We start from the raw sequence: 16,736 nt of genomic DNA on the forward strand, positions 1-16,736 counted from the left end.
AAAAACATATTTCTCCAAAAAATCAATCTTCTCTCCATCCCTCCCAACGTTTGCTCCCACAAGTTGTTGACAGCCTCTTTTTCATTTTTTGCTAAAATAACACCTAATATCTTCATCTCTTGTACCTCCTTGAACAACCTCCGTTAAAACCTCTGTTGTTCCAAACTTCATATATACTGTTTTATCCTCATTTAGTTTTGCACCTGAGCCCATACAGTAGCATTTCATTTTTTCCATTACTTCTTTTACGCTTTCTATATTCTCAACTACAATTGTCGTGTCATCTGCGTATTGGAATATTCTTGTTAATTCCTCTTTGTCTTCTAATTCTATTCCATTTATATGTTTTCCTCTGTTAATTAGAAGCCCTAGGGGTTCTGCCACCAAAGAGTACAGCTGTGCTGAGAGTGGACACCCTTGTCTAATAGATCTTAAAACTTTAAAGGGTTGAGTTAAAAAACCATTACATTTTACCTTAGTTAAAATGTCAGTATATAAAACTGAAATCCATTTTATGAATTTCTGCCCAAAGCCAAATTGTTTTAGAACTGCAAATAAGAATCTGTGTTCCACTCTATCAAATGCCTTCTCAAAGTCCATGCTTATTATATATGCGCTTTTACCCTTTTCTTTTATATACCATGTTATATCTCTAATGCTGCTTGTAATATCTGCTATATCTCTTCCCATTACTCCGTAAGCTTGATTAGTTTCAATTATATTGGGCAGTACCTGTTTTAGTCTATTTGCTAAAACTTTAGCTAAAACTTTAAGGTCTGTGTTTAGCATTGTGATTGGTCTATAATTTTTCAAGTCTGTTTTATTTCCTTTTTTCTTATATATAATTTTCATTAGACCTAACCCCATTCTTGGGTGCACTTTTCCTTTTTCAAAGATCTCCTCATAAACCTCTTTTAAAATAATACTTATTTTTCCTTTGAAAGCTTTATAAAACTCATTCCCAATGCCATCTATCCCTGGGCTTTTCTTCTTTCCTAATTGATTGATGGCTTCTATAATTTCTTCTGTTGTAATATCTTTTTCACAATCATTTTTGTCTTCTTTATCAACTTTTCTCGTTATTTGCTGTAATAAGATTTTTCTTTTTGTCTCATCTCCTTCTTCTGATGTAAAAAGTTCCTCATAAAACTGGTTTACCTCTTTTAAAATACCCTCTGTACTTAATATCACTTTTCCTTCTTTGTTTCTGAGTTCTTTAATTATTCCTGCCTTCCCCCTACTTTTCTCAAGGTTAAAAAAGAACTTGTTGCATTTTTCTCCTTCTACTGTGTATTTCGCTTTGCTTCTTAGCATCGCCCCTTTGTACTTTTCTTCTTCTATTTTCTTTAGTTTTTCCTCCACTTCGATTACTCTTTGTATGTTTACCTCATTTTTGTTTAACTCCTCTTTTAATGTTTTTCTTATTTCTTCCTCTTTTATTCTTTTCACCTTTTGCAACAATTTACTATAGCTCATTGCATATTTCCTAATGTCATATTTCATGTTTTCCCACCATTGTCTTTTATCTTCTATATACATAAGGTCTTTTTTTCCTTCATCTAATATATTTTCTATCTCTTTTTTAAAATGCTGTTCCTTTAAAACTTCAGTGTTTAAAATCCATACCCCTGGTCCCTTCATTTCTCTTTTAAAATCCATTCTCATTAACACCATTTTGTGATCACTTAAAGTTGTTTCTTTATAAAACACTCCATCAATAAAACATTCCAAATTCCTGGTGCTTAAAAAGTGGTCTATTCTAGTTTGACACATAAAATTCCCCACCAGCTGTCTTCTTGTATATTCCTTCTTTTTTTTCATTTCTCTCCCTCCACACATCAATCATGTTTTTTTCCCCATCAACGACCTTAACTCCTTTCTACCCCCATCTGATTTAAAGATCATTCCATTTACCATGTCCATTTGACTAAAAACAGTGTTAAAATCCCCCGCAATCATTACCCTCTCCCATTTTTCAACTACTTCAGCTATAACATTAAAATATCTTTTCTTTTCTATTTCTTCATTTGGAGCATGTACGTTTACTAAAATAAAATCATCTTCTTCTATCTTAATTTCTACTGCCATGCATTTCCCTTTTGTGTCATTATACATTAGTTTTGTCTTGATACCTCTATCTTGTCTTATTAACACCGCCACTCCTCCTCCCATTTTTCCCTCTCCATTATTAAAAAATAATTCTCCTTCCCATCTTCTTTTAAAATCCTCCATTACACTTTCTTTCCAGTTTGTCTCTTGCAATAAAATCACATCTTCATCTCTACACAGTTCCTTAACTTTTTCAAATTTCACACCATTCATTAATCCCCTTGCATTAAAGCTCACAATTTTTAACACCATTAAATAAAAAGAAAAAAAGACAAACTTTTGCATCAACATTTTGTTAGTCAATTTTCCTCCCCTGCCTTTTCACTTCTTCCACAGCCTTGTATCTCTTCAGAACTTTGTTTCCACATTTTATTTTTAGCTTTCTCTAAATTTGGTATTACCTTAATTTTTCTCCTTCTTTTCTTGGTTGTTCCCAACGTGCTGCCTTCGTCAATGTTTTCACTGTCTTTGTCCTTTCCTTCCTCCTCTCCAGTTTGTTCTTTCTCCTTTGGCTCCTTCGTTTCAATTTGTTGAGTATCGTTTTCCTCCATCAGATCCTCCATTTCCTCGCTTTCCTGTGTTAATTCAGTCTTTTCAATTTCGTTGTCATTGTCCTCTCCTTGTGTCACTCCAGTGTTCTCATTTTGCTCCTCACTTTCCTGTGTTAATTCAGTCTTTTCAATCTCGTTGTCATTGTCCTCTCCTTGTGTCGCTCCAGTGTCCTCACGTTGCTCCTCTTCGTTGTCTGTTTCATGCATCTGCCCGCTCTCCTGCTCTTCTTCCTGTTGATGGTCTCTGTACCAGCATTCGCACTTGTCCAGTGCACGCTTGCAGTCCGGACACCTCACTACCTTGCAGTCCCTCGCGAAGTGGCCTGTTTCCTCGCATTTAAAGCATTTAAAATCCGGACAGTCCTTCATCATGTGTTCGGGGCTCATACACAACCTGCAGGTTCTCACCTGCTGGCTATGTATCACTCTGAAGTATTGAGGACCTTCTCCCGTTTCAAGTCTAGTGCTGTAGGGCAAGGAGGCCACTTCTTTTGGGAACCGTACCTTCAGGAACCTTGTTCCATCCTCTATATGGGTGCCGTTGTAGAATCTTCTCCTTATCTGTGAGATGGGAGTTACCCCCCATCCCTCCAGCTTCTGTAATATCTCGCCGTCGTCCAGGTATGCGGGCAGATGCATAAAAGAGACAACAAAATCTTTATTGTTCAACTTTTTAATTTCACAAATCATTCCTTTAATCATTAGTCCTCCATCCAACTTTTCAATATCTTCCTCCTTTTCAAAGGTAATTTCATAATCTTTCATCGTTTTGGGCCTTACCGCTAGTATGCTTGTAACGTCCATCTTGTCAAGCAATGCCTGAATTATGTCCTCTGGTTTTCCTTCATGCACCTCTGCCAGATCAACTACCACCGTTGCTTCTTTAGTGTAGTATCTTTTATACCTCCTTTCAGGGCCATCCTTATCTCGTTGTCTTTTTTCCAGTCCGTTTTCCATTTGCTGATGCGTTCCTCGTTCTAAATCCATGTCTGTTGCTGTTATATTGTCCATTCCTCAAAGAAACAAGCAACAACACACAAGAAAACTAAAACGATCCCTCCCAAACAGCTAAGCTGTTGGGAGGACAAGTAACAAAATAACAAAAAACAAACAAACAAAAAAACCTTTTAGAACTAAACAAACACAAATAGAAAAACTCAAACGTGTGGAGAGCCTTTCCCTCTCTACTGCAGCCTCACACTTCCTGGAACGTACCAACTAGCGGGCGTGCTCAGGGTGGTGTGGCCGTAAGCAAGCGCTGACTCGATTCGAGAGCCACTTCAAGACTAATGTGGCAACGCCATGCCATCGGCGAACGCTTACAGAAAGGATGCATTTCTGGAAAAAATTATATGAATAAATAATTAAATAATTAATTAAATAAAGAATTAAATGCTTACAGCACCTGGTATTCCCAGGCGGTCTCCCATCCAAGTACTAACCAGGCCCGACCCTGCTTGGCTTCCGAGTTCAGACGAGAGCGGGCGTGCTCAGGGTGGTGTGGCCGTAAGCGAGCGCTGATCCGATTCGAGAGCCACTTCAAGACTAATGTGGCAACGCCATGCCATCGGCGAACGCTTACAGAAAGGATGCATTTCTGGAAAAAAATTATATGAATAAATAATTAATTAAATAAAGAATTAAATGCATACAGCACCTGGTATTCCCAGGCGGTCTCCCATCCAAGTACTAACCAGGCCCGACCCTGCTTGGATTTCAAGATCAGACGAGAGCGGGCGTGCACAGGGTGGTGTGGCCGTAAGCGAGCGCTGACTCGATTCGAGAGCCACTTCAAGACTAATGTGGCAACGCCATGCCATCGGCAAACGCTTACAGAAAGGATGCATTTCTGGAAAAAAATTATATGAATAAATAATTAAATAATTAATTAAATAAAGAATTAAATACTTACAGCACCTGGTATTCCCAGGCGGTCTCCCATCCAAGTACTAACCAGGCCCGACCCTGCTTGGCTTCCGAGATCAGACGAGAGCGGGCGTCCTCAGGGTGGTGTGGCCGTAAGCTAGCACTGACTCGATTCGAGCGCCACTTCAAGACTAATGTGGCAACGCCATTCCATCGGCGAACGCTTACAGAAAGGATGCATTTCTGGAAAAAAATTATATGAATAAATAATTAAATAATTAAATAAATAAAGAATTAAATGCTTACAGCACCTGGTATTCCCAGGCGGTCTCCCATCCAAGTAAGCGAGCGCTGACTCGATTCGAGAGCCACTTCAAGACTAATGTGGCAACGCCATGCCATCGGCGAACGCTTACAGAAAGGCTGCATTTCTGGGAAAAAATTATATGAATAAATAATTAAATAAAGAATTAAATGCTTCCAGCACCTGGTATTCCCAGGCGGTCTCCCATCCAAGTACTAACCAGGCCCGACCCTGCTTGGCTTCCGAGATCAGACGAGAGCGGGCGTGCTCAGGGTGGTGTGGCAGTAAGCGAGCGCTGACTCGATTCGAGAGCCACTTCAAGACTAATGTGGCAACGCCATGCCATCGGCGAACGCTTACAGAAAGGATGCATTTCTGGAAAAAAATTATATGAATAAATAATTAAATAATTAATTAAATAAAGAATTAAATGCTTACAGCACCTGGTATTCCCAGGCGGTCTCCCATCCAAGTACTAACCAGGCCCGACCCTGCTTGGCTTCCGAGATCAGACGAGAGCGGGCGTGCTGAGGGTGGTGTGGCCGTAAGCTAGCGCTGACTCGATTCGAGATTCACTTCAAGAGTAATGTGGCAACGCCACGCCATTGGCGAACGCTTACCGCAAGGATGCATTTCTGGAAAAAATTATATGAATAAATAATTAAATAATTAATTAAATAAAGAATTAAATGCTTACAGCACCTGGTATTCCCAGGCGGTCTCCCATCCAAGTACTAACCAGGCCCGACACTGCTTGGCTTCCGAGATCAGACGAGAGCGGTCGTGCTCAGGGTGGTGTGGCCGTAAGCGAGCACTGACTCGATTCGAGAGCCACTTCAAGACTAATGTGGCAACGCCACGCCATCGACGAACGCTTACAGAAAGGATGCATTTCTGGAAAAAAATTATATGAATAAATAATTAAATAATTAATTACATAAAGAATTAAATGCTTACAGCACCTGGTATTCCCAGGCGGTCTCCCATCCAAGTACTAACCAGGCCCGACCCTGCTTGGCTTCCGAGATCAGACGAGAGCGGGCGTGCTCAGGGTGGTGTGGCCGTAAGCTAGCGCTGACTCGATTCGAGAGCCACTTCAAGACTAATGTGGCAACGCCATGCCATCGGCGAACGCTTACAGAAAGGATGCATTTCTGGAAAAAAATGATATGAATAAATAATTAAATAATTAATTAAATGCTTACAGCACCTGGTATTCCCAGGCGGTCTCCCATCCAAGTACTAACCAGGCCCGACCCTGCTTGGCTTCCGAGATCAGACGAGAGCGGGCGTGCTCAGGGTGGTGTGGCCGTAAGCGAGCGCTGACTCGATTCGAGAGCCACTTCAAGACTAATGTGGCAACGCCATGCCATCGGCGAACGCTTACAGAAAGAATGCATTTCTGGAAAAAAATTATATGAATAAATAATTAAATAATTAATTAAATAAAGAATTAAATGCTTACAGCACATGGTATTCCCAGGCGGTCTCCCATCCAAGTACTAACCAGGCCCGACCCTGCTTGGCTTCCGAGATCAGACGAGAGCGGGCGTTCTCAGGGTGGTGTGGCCGTAAGCGAGCGCTGACTCGATTCGAGAGCCACTTCAAGACTAATGTGCAACGCCATGCCATCGGCGAACGCTTACAGAAAGGATGCATTTCTGGAAAAAAATTATATGAATAAATAATTAAATAATTAATTAAATAAAGAATTAAATGCTTACAGCACCTGGTATTCCCAGGCGGTCTCCCATCCAAGTACTAACCAGGCCCGACCCTGCTTGGCTTCCGAGATCAGACGAGAGCGGGCGTGCTCAGGGTGGTGTGGCCGTAAGCGAGCGCTGACTCGATTCGAGAGCCACTTCAAGACTAATGTGGCAACGCCATGCCATCGGCGAACGCTTACAGAAAGGATGCATTTCTGGAAAAAAATTATATGAATAAATAATTAAATAATTAATTAAATAAAGAATTAAATGCTTACAGCACCTGGTATTCCCAGGCGGTCTCCCATCCAAGTACTAACCAGGCCCGACCCTGCTTGGCTTCCGAGATCAGACGAGAGCGGGCGTGCTCAGGGTGGTGTGGCCGTAAGCTAGCGCTGACTCGATTCGAGAGCCACTTCAAGACTAATGTGGCAACGCCATGCCATCGGCGAACGCTTACAGAAAGGATGCATTTCTGGAAAAAAATTATATGAATAAATAATTAATTAAATGCTTACAGCACCTGGTATTCCCAGGCGGTCTCCCGTCCAAGTACTAACCAGGCCCGACCCTGCTTGGCTTCCGAGATCAGACGAGAGCGGGCGTGCTCAGGGTGGTGTGGCCGTAAGCGAGCGCTGACTCGATTCGAGAGCCACTTCAAGACTAATGTGGCAACGCCATGCCATCGGCGAACGCTTACAGAAAGGATGCATTTCTGGAAAAAAATTATATGAATAAATAATTAAATAATTAATTAAATAAAGAATTAAATGCTTACAGCACCTGGTATTCCCAGGCGGTCTCCCATCCAAGTACTAACCAGGCCCGACCCTGCTTGGCTTCCGAGATCAGACGAGAGCGGGCGTGCTCAGGGTGGTGTGGCCGTAAGCGAGCGCTGACTCGATTCGAGAGCCACTTCAAGACTAATGTGGCAACGCCATGCCATCGGCGAACGCTTACAGAAAGGATGCATTTCTGGAAAAAAATTATATGAATAAATAATTAAACAATTAATTACATAAAGAATTAAATGCTTACAGCACCTGGTATTCCCAGGCGGTCTCCCATCCAAGTACTAACCAGGCCCGACCCTGCTTGGCTTCCGAGATCAGACGAGAGCGGGCGTGCTCAGGGTGGTGTGGCCGTAAGCGAGCGCTGACTCGATTCGAGAGCCACTTCAAGACTAATGTGGCAACGCCATGCCATCGGCGAACGCTTACAGAAAGGATGCATTTCTGGAAAAAAATTATATGAATAAATAATTAAATAATTAATTAAATAAAGAATTAAATGCTTACAGCACCTGGTATTCCCAGGCGGTCTCCCATCCAAGTACTAACCAGGCCCGACCCTGCTTGGCTTCCGAGATCAGACGAGAGCGGGCGTGCTCAGGGTGGTGTGGCCGTAAGCGAGCGCTGACTCGATTCGAGAGCCACTTCAAGACTAATGTGGCAACGCCATGCCATCGGCGAACGCTTACAGAAAGGATGCATTTCTGGAAAAAAGTTATATGAATAAATAATTAAATAATTAATTAAATAAAGAATTAAATGCTTACAGCACCTGGTATTCCCAGGCGGTCTCCCATCCAAGTACTAACCAGGCCCGACCCTGCTTGGCTTCCGAGATCAGACGAGAGCAGGCGTGCTCAGGGTGGTGTGGCCGTAAGCGAGCGCTGACTCGATTCGAGAGCCACTTCAAGACTAATGTGGCAACGCCATGCCATCGGCGAACGCTTACAGAAAGGATGCATTTCTGGAAAAAAATTATATGAATAAATATTTAATTAAATGCTTACAGCACCTGGTATTCCCAGGCGGTCTCCCATCCAAGTACTAAACAGGCCCGACCCTGCTTGGCTTCCGAGATCAGACGAGAGCGGGCGTGCTCAGGGTGGTGTGGCCGTAAGCGGGCGCTGACTCGATTCGAGAGCCACTTCAAGACTAATGTGGCAACGCCATGCCATCGGCGAACGCTTACAGAAAGGATGCATTTCTGGAAAAAAATTATATGAATAAATAATTAAATAATTAATTAAATGCTTACAGCACCTGGTATTCCCAGGCGGTCTCCCATCCAAGTACTAAACAGGCCCGACCCTGCTTGGCTTCCGAGATCAGACGAGAGCGGGCGTGCTCAGGGTGGTGTGGCCGTAAGCGAGCGCTGACTCGATTCGAGAGCCACTTCAAGACTAATGTGGCAACGCCATGCCATCGGCGAACGCTTACAGAAAGGATGCATTTCTGGAAAAAAATTATATGAATAAATAATTAAATAATTAATTAAATAAAGAATTAAATGCTTACAGCACCTGGTATTCCCAGGCGGTCTCCCATCCAAGTACTAACCAGGCCCGACCCTGCTTGGCTTCCGAGATCAGACGAGAGCGGGCGTGCTCAGGGTGGTGTGGCCGTAAGCGAGCGCTGACTCGATTCGAGAGCCACTTCAAGACTAATGTGGCAACGCCATGCCATCGGCGAACGCTTACAGAAAGGATGCATTTCTGGAAAAAATTATATGAATAAATAATTAAATAATTAATTAAATAAAGAATTAAATGCTTACAGCACCTGGTATTCCCAGGCGGTCTCCCATCCAAGTACTAACCAGGCCCGACCCTGCTTGGCTTCCGAGATCAGACGAGAGCGGGCGTGCTCAGGGTGGTGTGGCCGTAAGCGAGCGCTGACTCGATTCGAGAGCCACTTCAAGACTAATGTGGCAACGCCATGCCATCGGCGAACGCTTACAGAAAGGATGCATTTCTGGAAAAAAATTATATGAATAAATAATTAAATAATTAATTAAATAAAGAATTAAATGCTTACAGCACCTGGTATTCCCAGGCGGTCTCCCATCCAAGTACTAACCAGGCCCGACCCTGCTTGGCTTCCGAGATCAGACGAGAGCAGGCGTGCTCAGGGTGGTGTGGCCGTAAGCGAGCGCTGACTCGATTCGAGAGCCACTTCAAGACTAATGTGGCAACGCCATGCCATCGGCGAACGCTTACAGAAAGGATGCATTTCTGGAAAAAAATTATATGAATAAATAATTAAATAATTAATTAAATAAAGAATTAAATGCTTACAGCACCTGGTATTCCCAGGCGGTCTCCCATCCAAGTACTAACCAGGCCCGACCCTGCTTGGCTTCCGAGATCAGACGAGAGCGGGCGTGCTCAGGGTGGTGTGGCCGTAAGCGAGCGCTGACTCGATTCGAGAGCCACTTCAAGACTAATGTGGCAACGCCATGCCATCGGCGAACGCTTACAGAAAGGATGCATTTCTGGAAAAAAATTATATGAATAAATAATTAAATAATTAATTAAATGCTTACAGCACCTGGTATTCCCAGGCGGTCTCCCATCCAAGTACTAACCAGGCCCGACCCTGCTTGGCTTCCGAGATCAGACGAGAGCGGGCGTGCTCAGGGTGGTGTGGCCGTAAGCGAGCGCTGACTCGATTCGAGAGCCACTTCAAGACTAATGTGGCAACGCCATGCCATCGGCGAACGCTTACAGAAAGGATGCATTTCTGGAAAAAAATTATATGAATAAATAATTAAATAATTAATTAAATGCTTACAGCACCTGGTATTCCCAGGCGGTCTCCCATCCAAGTACTAAACAGGCCCGACCCTGCTTGGCTTCCGAGATCAGACGAGAGCGGGCGTGCTCAGGGTGGTGTGGCCGTAAGCGAGCGCTGACTCGATTCGAGAGCCACTTCAAGACTAATGTGGCAACGCCATGCCATCGGCGAACGCTTACAGAAAGGATGCATTTCTGGAAAAAAATTATATGAATAAATAATTAAATAATTAATTAAATAAAGAATTAAATGCTTACAGCACCTGGTATTCCCAGGCGGTCTCCCATCCAAGTACTAACCAGGCCCGACCCTGCTTGGCTTCCGAGATCAGACGAGAGCGGGCGTGCTCAGGGTGGTGTGGCCGTAAGCGAGCGCTGACTCGATTCGAGAGCCACTTCAAGACTAATGTGGCAACGCCATGCCATCGGCGAACGCTTACAGAAAGGATGCATTTCTGGAAAAAATTATATGAATAAATAATTAAATAATTAATTAAATAAAGAATTAAATGCTTACAGCACCTGGTATTCCCAGGCGGTCTCCCATCCAAGTACTAACCAGGCCCGACCCTGCTTGGCTTCCGAGATCAGACGAGAGCGGGCGTGCTCAGGGTGGTGTGGCCGTAAGCGAGCGCTGACTCGATTCGAGAGCCACTTCAAGACTAATGTGGCAACGCCATGCCATCGGCGAACGCTTACAGAAAGGATGCATTTCTGGAAAAAAATTATATGAATAAATAATTAAATAATTAATTAAATAAAGAATTAAATGCTTACAGCACCTGGTATTCCCAGGCGGTCTCCCATCCAAGTACTAACCAGGCCCGACCCTGCTTGGCTTCCGAGATCAGACGAGAGCGGGCGTGCTCAGGGTGGTGTGGCCGTAAGCGAGCGCTGACTCGATTCGAGAGCCACTTCAAGACTAATGTGGCAACGCCATGCCATCGGCGAACGCTTACAGAAAGGATGCATTTCTGGAAAAAAATTATATGAATAAATAATTAAATAATTAATTAAATAAAGAATTAAATGCTTACAGCACCTGGTATTCCCAGGCGGTCTCCCATCCAAGTACTAACCAGGCCCGACCCTGCTTGGCTTCCGAGATCAGACGAGAGCGGGCGTGCTCAGGGTGGTGTGGCCGTAAGCGAGCGCTGACTCGATTCGAGAGCCACTTCAAGACTAATGTGGCAACGCCATGCCATCGGCGAACGCTTACAGAAAGGATGCATTTCTGGAAAAAAATTATATGAATAAATAATTAAATAATTAATTAAATGCTTACAGCACCTGGTATTCCCAGGCGGTCTCCCATCCAAGTACTAAACAGGCCCGACCCTGCTTGGCTTCCGAGATCAGACGAGAGCGGGCGTGCTCAGGGTGGTGTGGCCGTAAGCGAGCGCTGACTCGATTCGAGAGCCACTTCAAGACTAATGTGGCAACGCCATGCCATCGGCGAACGCTTACAGAAAGGATGCATTTCTGGAAAAAAATTATATGAATAAATAATTAAATAATTAATTAAATAAAGAATTAAATGCTTACAGCACCTGGTATTCCCAGGCGGTCTCCCATCCAAGTACTAACCAGGCCCGACCCTGCTTGGCTTCCGAGATCAGACGAGAGCGGGCATGCTCAGGGTGGTGTGGCCGTAAGCGAGCGCTGACTCGATTCGAGAGCCACTTCAAGACTAATGTGGCAACGCCATGCCATCGGCGAACGCTTACAGAAAGGATGCATTTCTGGAAAAAAATTATATGAATAAATAATTAATTAATTAATTAAATAAAGAATTAAATGCTTACAGCACCTGGTATTCCCAGGCGGTCTCCCATCCAAGTACTAACCAGGCCCGACCCTGCTTGGCTTCCGAGATCAGACGAGAGCGGGCGTGCTCAGGGTGGTGTGGCCGTAAGCGAGCGCTGACTCGATTCGAGAGCCACTTCAAGACTAATGTGGCAACGCCATGCCATCGGCGAACGCTTACAGAAAGGATGCATTTCTGGAAAAAAATTATATGAATAAATAATTAAATAATTAATTAAATAAAGAATTAAATGCTTACAGCACCTGGTATTCGCAGGCGGTCTCCCATCCAAGTACTAACCAGGCCCGACCCTGCTTGGCTTCCGAGATCAGACGAGAGCGGGCGTGCTCAGGGTGGTGTGGCCGTAAGCGAGCGCTGACTCGATTCGAGAGCCACTTCAAGACTAATGTGGCAACGCCATGCCATCGGCGAACGCTTACAGAAAGGATGCATTTCTGGAAAAAAATTATATGAATAAATAATTAAATAATTAATTAAATGCTTACAGCACCTGGTATTCCCAGGCGGTCTCCCATCCAAGTACTAAACAGGCCCGACCCTGCTTGGCTTCCGAGATCAGACGAGAGCGGGCGTGCTCAGGGTGGTGTGGCCGTAAGCGAGCGCTGACTCGATTCGAGAGCCACTTCAAGACTAATGTGGCAACGCCATGCCATCGGCGAACGCTTACAGAAAGGATGCATTTCTGGAAAAAAATTATATGAATAAATAATTAAATAATTAATTAAATAAAGAATTAAATGCTTACAGCACCTGGTATTCCCAGGCGGTCTCCCATCCAAGTACTAACCAGGCCCGACCCTGCTTGGCTTCCGAGATCAGACGAGAGCGGGCGTGCTCAGGGTGGTGTGGCCGTAAGCGAGCGCTGACTCGATTCGAGAGCCACTTCAAGACTAATGTGGCAACGCCATGCCATCGGCGAACGCTTACAGAAAGGATGCATTTCTGGAAAAAAATTATATGAATAAATAATTAAATAATTAATTAAATAAAGAATTAAATGCTTACAGCACCTGGTATTCCCAGGCGGTCTCCCATCCAAGTACTAACCAGGCCCGACCCTGCTTGGCTTCCGAGATCAGACGAGAGCGGGCGTGCTCAGGGTGGTGTGGCCGTAAGCGAGCGCTGACTCGATTCGAGAGCCACTTCAAGACTAATGTGGCAACGCCATGCCATCGGCGAACGCTTACAGAAAGGATGCATTTCTGGAAAAAAATTATATGAATAAATAATTAAATAATTAATTAAATAAAGAATTAAATGCTTACAGCACCTGGTATTCCCAGGCGGTCTCCCATCCAAGTACTAACCAGGCCCGACCCTGCTTGGCTTCCGAGATCAGACGAGAGCGGGCGTGCTCAGGGTGGTGTGGCCGTAAGCGAGCGCTGACTCGATTCGAGAGCCACTTCAAGACTAATGTGGCAACGCCATGCCATCGGCGAACGCTTACAGAAAGGATGCATTTCTGGAAAAAATTATATGAATAAATAATTAAATAATTAATTAAATAAAGAATTAAATGCTTACAGCACCTGGTATTCCCAGGCGGTCTCCCATCCAAGTACTAACCAGGCCCGACCCTGCTTGGCTTCCGAGATCAGACGAGAGCGGGCGTGCTCAGGGTGGTGTGGCCGTAAGCGAGCGCTGACTCGATTCGAGAGCCACTTCAAGACTAATGTGGCAACGCCATGCCATCGGCGAACGCTTACAGAAAGGATGCATTTCTGGAAAAAAATTATATGAATAAATAATTAAATAATTAATTACATAAAGAATTAAATGCTTACAGCACCTGGTATTCCCAGGCGGTCTCCCATCCAAGTACTAACCAGGCCCGACCCTGCTTGGCTTCCGAGATCAGACGAGAGCGGGCGTGCTCAGGGTGGTGTGGCCGTAAGCGAGCGCTGACTCGATTCGAGAGCCACTTCAAGACTAATGTGGCAACGCCATGCCATCGGCGAACGCTTACAGAAAGGATGCATTTCTGGAAAAAAATTATATGAATAAATAATTAAATAATTAATTAAATAAAGAATTAAATGCTTACAGCACCTGGTATTCCCAGGCGGTCTCCCATCCAAGTACTAACCAGGCCCGACCCTGCTTGGCTTCCGAGATCAGACGAGAGCGGGCGTGCTCAGGGTGGTGTGGCCGTAAGCGAGCGCTGACTCGATTCGAGAGCCACTTCAAGACTAATGTGGCAACGCCATGCCATCGGCGAACGCTTACAGAAAGGATGCATTTCTGGAAAAAAATTATATGAATAAATAATTAAATAATTAATTAAATAAAGAATTAAATGCTTACAGCACCTGGTATTCCCAGGCGGTCTCCCATCCAAGTACTAACCAGGCCCGACCCTGCTTGGCTTCCGAGATCAGACGAGAGCAGGCGTGCTCAGGGTGGTGTGGCCGTAAGCGAGCGCTGACTCGATTCGAGAGCCACTTCAAGACTAATGTGGCAACGCCATGCCATCGGCGAACGCTTACAGAAAGGATGCATTTCTGGAAAAAAATTATATGAATAAATAATTAAATAATTAATTAAATAAAGAATTAAATGCTTACAGCACCTGGTATTCCCAGGCGGTCTCCCATCCAAGTACTAACCAGGCCCGACCCTGCTTGGCTTCCGAGATCAGACGAGAGCGGGCGTGCTCAGGGTGGTGTGGCCGTAAGCGAGCGCTGACTCGATTCGAGAGCCACTTCAAGACTAATGTGGCAACGCCATGCCATCGGCGAACGCTTACAGAAAGGATGCATTTCTGGAAAAAAATTATATGAATAAATAATTAAATAATTAATTAAATGCTTACAGCACCTGGTATTCCCAGGCGGTCTCCCATCCAAGTACTAAACAGGCCCGACCCTGCTTGGCTTCCGAGATCAGACGAGAGCGGGCGTGCTCAGGGTGGTGTGGCCGTAAGCGAGCGCTGACTCGATTCGAGAGCCACTTCAAGACTAATGTGGCAACGCCATGCCATCGGCGAACGCTTACAGAAAGGATGCATTTCTGGAAAAAAATTATATGAATAAATAATTAAATAATTAATTAAATAAAGAATTAAATGCTTACAGCACCTGGTATTCCCAGGCGGTCTCCCATCCAAGTACTAACCAGGCCCGACCCTGCTTGGCTTCCGAGATCAGACGAGAGCGGGCGTGCTCAGGGTGGTGTGGCCGTAAGCGAGCGCTGACTCGATTCGAGAGCCACTTCAAGACTAATGTGGCAACGCCATGCCATCGGCGAACGCTTACAGAAAGGATGCATTTCTGGAAAAAAATTATATGAATAAATAATTAAATAATTAATTAAATAAAGAATTAAATGCTTACAGCACCTGGTATTCCCAGGCGGTCTCCCATCCAAGTACTAACCAGGCCCGACCCTGCTTGGCTTCCGAGATCAGACGAGAGCGGGCGTGCTCAGGGTGGTGTGGCCGTAAGCGAGCGCTGACTCGATTCGAGAGCCACTTCAAGACTAATGTGGCAACGCCATGCCATCGGCGAACGCTTACAGAAAGGATGCATTTCTGGAAAAAAATTATATGAATAAATAATTAAATAATTAATTAAATAAAGAATTAAATGCTTACAGCACCTGGTATTCCCAGGCGGTCTCCCATCCAAGTACTAACCAGGCCCGACCCTGCTTGGCTTCCGAGATCAGACGAGAGCGGGCGTGCTCAGGGTGGTGTGGCCGTAAGCGAGCGCTGACTCGATTCGAGAGCCACTTCAAGACTAATGTGGCAACGCCATGCCATCGGCGAACGCTTACAGAAAGGATGCATTTCTGGAAAAAAATTATATGAATAAATAATTAAATAATTAATTAAATAAAGAATTAAATGCTTACAGCACCTGGTATTCCCAGGCGGTCTCCCATCCAAGTACTAACCAGGCCCGACCCTGCTTGGCTTCCGAGATCAGACGAGAGCGGGCGTGCTCAGGGTGGTGTGGCCGTAAGCGAGCGCTGACTCGATTCGAGAGCCACTTCAAGACTAATGTGGCAACGCCATGCCATCGGCGAACGCTTACAGAAAGGATGCATTTCTGGAAAAAAATTATATGAATAAATAATTAAATAATTAATTAAATGCTTACAGCACCTGGTATTCCCAGGCGGTCTCCCATCCAAGTACTAACCAGGCCCGACCCTGCTTGGCTTCCGAGATCAGACGAGAGCGGGCGTGCTCAGGGTGGTGTGGCCGTAAGCGAGCGCTGACTCGATTCGAGAGCCACTTCAAGACTAATGTGGCAACGCCATGCCATCGGCGAACGCTTACAGAAAGGATGCATTTCTGGAAAAAAATTATATGAATAAATAATTAAATAATTAATTAAATAAAGAATTAAATGCTTACAGCACCTGGTATTCCCAGGCGGTCTCCCATCCAAGTACTAACCAGGCCCGACCCTGCTTGGCTTCCGAGATCAGACGAGAGCGGGCGTGCTCAGGGTGGTGTGGCCGTAAGCGAGCGCTGACTCGATTCGAGAGCCACTTCAAGACTAATGTGGCAACGCCATGCCATCGGCGAACGCTTACAGAAAGGATGCATTTCTGGAAAAAAATTATATGAATAAATAATTAATTAATTAATTAAATAAAGAATTAAATGCTTACAGCACCTGGTATTCCCAGGCGGTCTCCCATCCAAGTACTAACCAGGCCCGACCCTGCTTGGCTTCCGAGATCAGACGAGAGCGGGCGTGCTCAGGGTGGTGTGGCCGTAAGCGAGCGCTGACTCGATTCGAGAGCCACTTCAAGACTAATGTGGCAACGCCATGCCATC

At 44.8% G+C, this 16,736-nt stretch overlaps 46 non-coding genes and 3 pseudogenes across 46 annotated transcripts; all 49 read right to left on the minus strand.

Moving 5' to 3' along the window:
- Positions 1-4,053: 4,053 nt before the first annotated feature.
- On the minus strand, positions 4,054-4,172 carry LOC141356379 (5S ribosomal RNA). Its single transcript, XR_012362838.1, has one exon. It is a non-coding gene; the product is annotated as a 5S ribosomal RNA (ribosomal RNA).
- Positions 4,173-4,305: 133 nt separating this feature from the next.
- Positions 4,306-4,424, minus strand: LOC141354361 (5S ribosomal RNA; annotated as a pseudogene).
- A 141-nt stretch (positions 4,425-4,565) lies between these two features.
- LOC141358008 (5S ribosomal RNA) lies at positions 4,566-4,684 on the minus strand. Its single transcript, XR_012364497.1, has one exon. It is a non-coding gene; the product is annotated as a 5S ribosomal RNA (ribosomal RNA).
- Positions 4,685-5,001: 317 nt separating this feature from the next.
- On the minus strand, positions 5,002-5,120 carry LOC141353965 (5S ribosomal RNA; annotated as a pseudogene).
- Positions 5,121-5,261: 141 nt separating this feature from the next.
- On the minus strand, positions 5,262-5,380 carry LOC141358278 (5S ribosomal RNA). The gene has a single exon (XR_012364767.1). It is a non-coding gene; the product is annotated as a 5S ribosomal RNA (ribosomal RNA).
- A 140-nt stretch (positions 5,381-5,520) lies between these two features.
- LOC141353979 (5S ribosomal RNA) lies at positions 5,521-5,639 on the minus strand (annotated as a pseudogene).
- Positions 5,640-5,780: 141 nt separating this feature from the next.
- Positions 5,781-5,899, minus strand: LOC141356460 (5S ribosomal RNA). Its single transcript, XR_012362922.1, has one exon. It is a non-coding gene; the product is annotated as a 5S ribosomal RNA (ribosomal RNA).
- Positions 5,900-6,028: 129 nt separating this feature from the next.
- LOC141356472 (5S ribosomal RNA) lies at positions 6,029-6,147 on the minus strand. The gene has a single exon (XR_012362935.1). It is a non-coding gene; the product is annotated as a 5S ribosomal RNA (ribosomal RNA).
- A 141-nt stretch (positions 6,148-6,288) lies between these two features.
- LOC141358162 (5S ribosomal RNA) lies at positions 6,289-6,407 on the minus strand. Its single transcript, XR_012364650.1, has one exon. It is a non-coding gene; the product is annotated as a 5S ribosomal RNA (ribosomal RNA).
- A 140-nt stretch (positions 6,408-6,547) lies between these two features.
- Positions 6,548-6,666, minus strand: LOC141356483 (5S ribosomal RNA). The gene has a single exon (XR_012362946.1). It is a non-coding gene; the product is annotated as a 5S ribosomal RNA (ribosomal RNA).
- Positions 6,667-6,807: 141 nt separating this feature from the next.
- LOC141356495 (5S ribosomal RNA) lies at positions 6,808-6,926 on the minus strand. The gene has a single exon (XR_012362958.1). It is a non-coding gene; the product is annotated as a 5S ribosomal RNA (ribosomal RNA).
- Positions 6,927-7,047: 121 nt separating this feature from the next.
- LOC141357999 (5S ribosomal RNA) lies at positions 7,048-7,166 on the minus strand. The gene has a single exon (XR_012364487.1). It is a non-coding gene; the product is annotated as a 5S ribosomal RNA (ribosomal RNA).
- A 141-nt stretch (positions 7,167-7,307) lies between these two features.
- Positions 7,308-7,426, minus strand: LOC141356506 (5S ribosomal RNA). Its single transcript, XR_012362969.1, has one exon. It is a non-coding gene; the product is annotated as a 5S ribosomal RNA (ribosomal RNA).
- A 141-nt stretch (positions 7,427-7,567) lies between these two features.
- LOC141356517 (5S ribosomal RNA) lies at positions 7,568-7,686 on the minus strand. Its single transcript, XR_012362980.1, has one exon. It is a non-coding gene; the product is annotated as a 5S ribosomal RNA (ribosomal RNA).
- A 141-nt stretch (positions 7,687-7,827) lies between these two features.
- On the minus strand, positions 7,828-7,946 carry LOC141356528 (5S ribosomal RNA). The gene has a single exon (XR_012362991.1). It is a non-coding gene; the product is annotated as a 5S ribosomal RNA (ribosomal RNA).
- Positions 7,947-8,087: 141 nt separating this feature from the next.
- Positions 8,088-8,206, minus strand: LOC141357723 (5S ribosomal RNA). The gene has a single exon (XR_012364210.1). It is a non-coding gene; the product is annotated as a 5S ribosomal RNA (ribosomal RNA).
- A 121-nt stretch (positions 8,207-8,327) lies between these two features.
- Positions 8,328-8,446, minus strand: LOC141357523 (5S ribosomal RNA). The gene has a single exon (XR_012364010.1). It is a non-coding gene; the product is annotated as a 5S ribosomal RNA (ribosomal RNA).
- Positions 8,447-8,575: 129 nt separating this feature from the next.
- LOC141357524 (5S ribosomal RNA) lies at positions 8,576-8,694 on the minus strand. Its single transcript, XR_012364011.1, has one exon. It is a non-coding gene; the product is annotated as a 5S ribosomal RNA (ribosomal RNA).
- A 141-nt stretch (positions 8,695-8,835) lies between these two features.
- Positions 8,836-8,954, minus strand: LOC141356539 (5S ribosomal RNA). Its single transcript, XR_012363002.1, has one exon. It is a non-coding gene; the product is annotated as a 5S ribosomal RNA (ribosomal RNA).
- Positions 8,955-9,094: 140 nt separating this feature from the next.
- LOC141356550 (5S ribosomal RNA) lies at positions 9,095-9,213 on the minus strand. Its single transcript, XR_012363013.1, has one exon. It is a non-coding gene; the product is annotated as a 5S ribosomal RNA (ribosomal RNA).
- Positions 9,214-9,354: 141 nt separating this feature from the next.
- Positions 9,355-9,473, minus strand: LOC141357724 (5S ribosomal RNA). The gene has a single exon (XR_012364211.1). It is a non-coding gene; the product is annotated as a 5S ribosomal RNA (ribosomal RNA).
- Positions 9,474-9,614: 141 nt separating this feature from the next.
- On the minus strand, positions 9,615-9,733 carry LOC141356561 (5S ribosomal RNA). Its single transcript, XR_012363024.1, has one exon. It is a non-coding gene; the product is annotated as a 5S ribosomal RNA (ribosomal RNA).
- A 129-nt stretch (positions 9,734-9,862) lies between these two features.
- Positions 9,863-9,981, minus strand: LOC141356571 (5S ribosomal RNA). Its single transcript, XR_012363034.1, has one exon. It is a non-coding gene; the product is annotated as a 5S ribosomal RNA (ribosomal RNA).
- A 129-nt stretch (positions 9,982-10,110) lies between these two features.
- Positions 10,111-10,229, minus strand: LOC141357525 (5S ribosomal RNA). Its single transcript, XR_012364012.1, has one exon. It is a non-coding gene; the product is annotated as a 5S ribosomal RNA (ribosomal RNA).
- A 141-nt stretch (positions 10,230-10,370) lies between these two features.
- On the minus strand, positions 10,371-10,489 carry LOC141356582 (5S ribosomal RNA). The gene has a single exon (XR_012363045.1). It is a non-coding gene; the product is annotated as a 5S ribosomal RNA (ribosomal RNA).
- Positions 10,490-10,629: 140 nt separating this feature from the next.
- Positions 10,630-10,748, minus strand: LOC141356593 (5S ribosomal RNA). The gene has a single exon (XR_012363055.1). It is a non-coding gene; the product is annotated as a 5S ribosomal RNA (ribosomal RNA).
- Positions 10,749-10,889: 141 nt separating this feature from the next.
- Positions 10,890-11,008, minus strand: LOC129418672 (5S ribosomal RNA). Its single transcript, XR_008636197.1, has one exon. It is a non-coding gene; the product is annotated as a 5S ribosomal RNA (ribosomal RNA).
- A 141-nt stretch (positions 11,009-11,149) lies between these two features.
- On the minus strand, positions 11,150-11,268 carry LOC129418678 (5S ribosomal RNA). The gene has a single exon (XR_008636198.1). It is a non-coding gene; the product is annotated as a 5S ribosomal RNA (ribosomal RNA).
- Positions 11,269-11,397: 129 nt separating this feature from the next.
- LOC141357526 (5S ribosomal RNA) lies at positions 11,398-11,516 on the minus strand. The gene has a single exon (XR_012364013.1). It is a non-coding gene; the product is annotated as a 5S ribosomal RNA (ribosomal RNA).
- A 141-nt stretch (positions 11,517-11,657) lies between these two features.
- LOC141357440 (5S ribosomal RNA) lies at positions 11,658-11,776 on the minus strand. Its single transcript, XR_012363927.1, has one exon. It is a non-coding gene; the product is annotated as a 5S ribosomal RNA (ribosomal RNA).
- Positions 11,777-11,917: 141 nt separating this feature from the next.
- LOC141356626 (5S ribosomal RNA) lies at positions 11,918-12,036 on the minus strand. Its single transcript, XR_012363087.1, has one exon. It is a non-coding gene; the product is annotated as a 5S ribosomal RNA (ribosomal RNA).
- Positions 12,037-12,177: 141 nt separating this feature from the next.
- LOC141357511 (5S ribosomal RNA) lies at positions 12,178-12,296 on the minus strand. Its single transcript, XR_012363998.1, has one exon. It is a non-coding gene; the product is annotated as a 5S ribosomal RNA (ribosomal RNA).
- A 129-nt stretch (positions 12,297-12,425) lies between these two features.
- LOC141357527 (5S ribosomal RNA) lies at positions 12,426-12,544 on the minus strand. Its single transcript, XR_012364014.1, has one exon. It is a non-coding gene; the product is annotated as a 5S ribosomal RNA (ribosomal RNA).
- A 141-nt stretch (positions 12,545-12,685) lies between these two features.
- On the minus strand, positions 12,686-12,804 carry LOC141356637 (5S ribosomal RNA). The gene has a single exon (XR_012363099.1). It is a non-coding gene; the product is annotated as a 5S ribosomal RNA (ribosomal RNA).
- Positions 12,805-12,945: 141 nt separating this feature from the next.
- LOC141356648 (5S ribosomal RNA) lies at positions 12,946-13,064 on the minus strand. The gene has a single exon (XR_012363112.1). It is a non-coding gene; the product is annotated as a 5S ribosomal RNA (ribosomal RNA).
- Positions 13,065-13,205: 141 nt separating this feature from the next.
- Positions 13,206-13,324, minus strand: LOC141356660 (5S ribosomal RNA). The gene has a single exon (XR_012363124.1). It is a non-coding gene; the product is annotated as a 5S ribosomal RNA (ribosomal RNA).
- Positions 13,325-13,464: 140 nt separating this feature from the next.
- Positions 13,465-13,583, minus strand: LOC141356671 (5S ribosomal RNA). Its single transcript, XR_012363135.1, has one exon. It is a non-coding gene; the product is annotated as a 5S ribosomal RNA (ribosomal RNA).
- Positions 13,584-13,724: 141 nt separating this feature from the next.
- On the minus strand, positions 13,725-13,843 carry LOC141356682 (5S ribosomal RNA). Its single transcript, XR_012363146.1, has one exon. It is a non-coding gene; the product is annotated as a 5S ribosomal RNA (ribosomal RNA).
- Positions 13,844-13,984: 141 nt separating this feature from the next.
- On the minus strand, positions 13,985-14,103 carry LOC141356693 (5S ribosomal RNA). The gene has a single exon (XR_012363157.1). It is a non-coding gene; the product is annotated as a 5S ribosomal RNA (ribosomal RNA).
- A 141-nt stretch (positions 14,104-14,244) lies between these two features.
- Positions 14,245-14,363, minus strand: LOC141357725 (5S ribosomal RNA). The gene has a single exon (XR_012364212.1). It is a non-coding gene; the product is annotated as a 5S ribosomal RNA (ribosomal RNA).
- Positions 14,364-14,504: 141 nt separating this feature from the next.
- On the minus strand, positions 14,505-14,623 carry LOC141356704 (5S ribosomal RNA). Its single transcript, XR_012363168.1, has one exon. It is a non-coding gene; the product is annotated as a 5S ribosomal RNA (ribosomal RNA).
- A 129-nt stretch (positions 14,624-14,752) lies between these two features.
- Positions 14,753-14,871, minus strand: LOC141357529 (5S ribosomal RNA). Its single transcript, XR_012364016.1, has one exon. It is a non-coding gene; the product is annotated as a 5S ribosomal RNA (ribosomal RNA).
- Positions 14,872-15,012: 141 nt separating this feature from the next.
- Positions 15,013-15,131, minus strand: LOC141356716 (5S ribosomal RNA). Its single transcript, XR_012363180.1, has one exon. It is a non-coding gene; the product is annotated as a 5S ribosomal RNA (ribosomal RNA).
- Positions 15,132-15,272: 141 nt separating this feature from the next.
- On the minus strand, positions 15,273-15,391 carry LOC141356727 (5S ribosomal RNA). The gene has a single exon (XR_012363191.1). It is a non-coding gene; the product is annotated as a 5S ribosomal RNA (ribosomal RNA).
- A 141-nt stretch (positions 15,392-15,532) lies between these two features.
- LOC141356738 (5S ribosomal RNA) lies at positions 15,533-15,651 on the minus strand. Its single transcript, XR_012363202.1, has one exon. It is a non-coding gene; the product is annotated as a 5S ribosomal RNA (ribosomal RNA).
- Positions 15,652-15,792: 141 nt separating this feature from the next.
- On the minus strand, positions 15,793-15,911 carry LOC141356749 (5S ribosomal RNA). The gene has a single exon (XR_012363213.1). It is a non-coding gene; the product is annotated as a 5S ribosomal RNA (ribosomal RNA).
- A 129-nt stretch (positions 15,912-16,040) lies between these two features.
- On the minus strand, positions 16,041-16,159 carry LOC141356760 (5S ribosomal RNA). The gene has a single exon (XR_012363224.1). It is a non-coding gene; the product is annotated as a 5S ribosomal RNA (ribosomal RNA).
- Positions 16,160-16,300: 141 nt separating this feature from the next.
- Positions 16,301-16,419, minus strand: LOC141356771 (5S ribosomal RNA). The gene has a single exon (XR_012363235.1). It is a non-coding gene; the product is annotated as a 5S ribosomal RNA (ribosomal RNA).
- Positions 16,420-16,560: 141 nt separating this feature from the next.
- Positions 16,561-16,679, minus strand: LOC129455974 (5S ribosomal RNA). Its single transcript, XR_008648608.1, has one exon. It is a non-coding gene; the product is annotated as a 5S ribosomal RNA (ribosomal RNA).
- Positions 16,680-16,736: the final 57 nt, after the last annotated feature.

The sequence above is a fragment of the Misgurnus anguillicaudatus genome, chromosome 21, assembly GCF_027580225.2.
Source record: "Misgurnus anguillicaudatus chromosome 21, ASM2758022v2, whole genome shotgun sequence".
Classification (NCBI taxonomy): Eukaryota; Metazoa; Chordata; class Actinopteri; order Cypriniformes; family Cobitidae; genus Misgurnus; species Misgurnus anguillicaudatus.